At 41.7% G+C, this 1,144-nt stretch overlaps 1 pseudogene; it reads left to right on the forward strand.

The window, feature by feature from the left end:
• Positions 1-676: 676 nt before the first annotated feature.
• On the forward strand, positions 677-771 carry LOC111724558 (annotated as a pseudogene).
• The last annotated feature ends 373 nt before the right edge of the window (positions 772-1,144 follow it).

Below are 1,144 nucleotides of genomic sequence, written 5' to 3' on the forward strand. Positions count from 1 at the left end.
AATGGCCATTTACAATGCTTCTCGTTTTGTTAATATTTGTAATTTTCCCTTAAACAGAATCAGTCAAGTGGAGGTGACATGCTGTGTTGGAAGCTAAAAGTGATGGTGTTATGACAACCTTGAGAGTTCAAGAGTCTTTTCTGGTCAGAGCAGGATCTAGAACATGGCTTTAACCCCCTTCTCTTTCAGACTGAGACCAAAAGATGTACAGGAGTTCTTTTAAAATCTGATAATTGGTGTACTATACTGCAATTATTTAGTAGAGGTGGAATTAGAAATAAGGAAAATATTCTAGTGAAAATAAATGTTCAGACTCCTCTGGATGAAATGATTCTTCAAAGAATTTGCATAAGCTCTTTAAAGTCCTAAAAGTCTTAAATAAAAATCAAAAATAAAGGTGTCAGCTCAGCGCCTGTGGCTCAAGAGGCTAAGGCGTCAGCCACAGACACCTAAGGTGGCGGGTTCAAATCCAGCCCGGACCCGCCAAACAACAATAATGACTGCAACCAAAAAATAGCCGGGCGTTGTGGCAGGCGCCTGTGGTCCCAGCTACTTGGGAGGCGGAGGCAGGAGACTCGCTTGAGCCCAGGAGTTGGAGGTTGCTGTGAGCAGTGAAGCCAAGGCACTCTACCCAGGGGGACAGCTTGAGGCTCTGTCTCAAAATAAATAAATAAAGGTGTCATTTCAGCAGCACATATACAAAATTGGAACAATACAGAGAAGATTAGCATGCCCCTGTGCATCAGGACACAAGAAAAAAAAAAGAATATTCTAAGGGGGTATGACTTGATATTGCAATGTCAGTTTAACACGTACATCCTAAATCAGCAGTTCTCAACCTGTGGGTCGAGACCCCTTTGTAACAATGAAAAAGCATCCTGCATGTCAGATATTTACATTACGATTCATAACAGTAGTTATGTTATTCATAACAGTTACAGTTATGATGTAGCAATGGAAATAATTTTATGGTTGGGGTCACCACAACATGAAGAACTGTATTAAAGGGTCGCAGCATTAGGAGGCATCAGGAAGGTTGAGAACCACTGTCCTAAGTGAAAAGTTAGCTAGGAACCTACTAGTCATGGCATACATTACTATAGCTTCCTCATCACTCCTCTCGCCCGTTTGGAGCCACTTCATC

The sequence above is a fragment of the Otolemur garnettii genome, unplaced genomic scaffold (genome assembly GCF_000181295.1).
Source record: "Otolemur garnettii isolate 467f Iridium unplaced genomic scaffold, OtoGar3 scaffold00001, whole genome shotgun sequence".
NCBI lineage: Eukaryota > Metazoa > Chordata > Mammalia > Primates > Galagidae > Otolemur > Otolemur garnettii.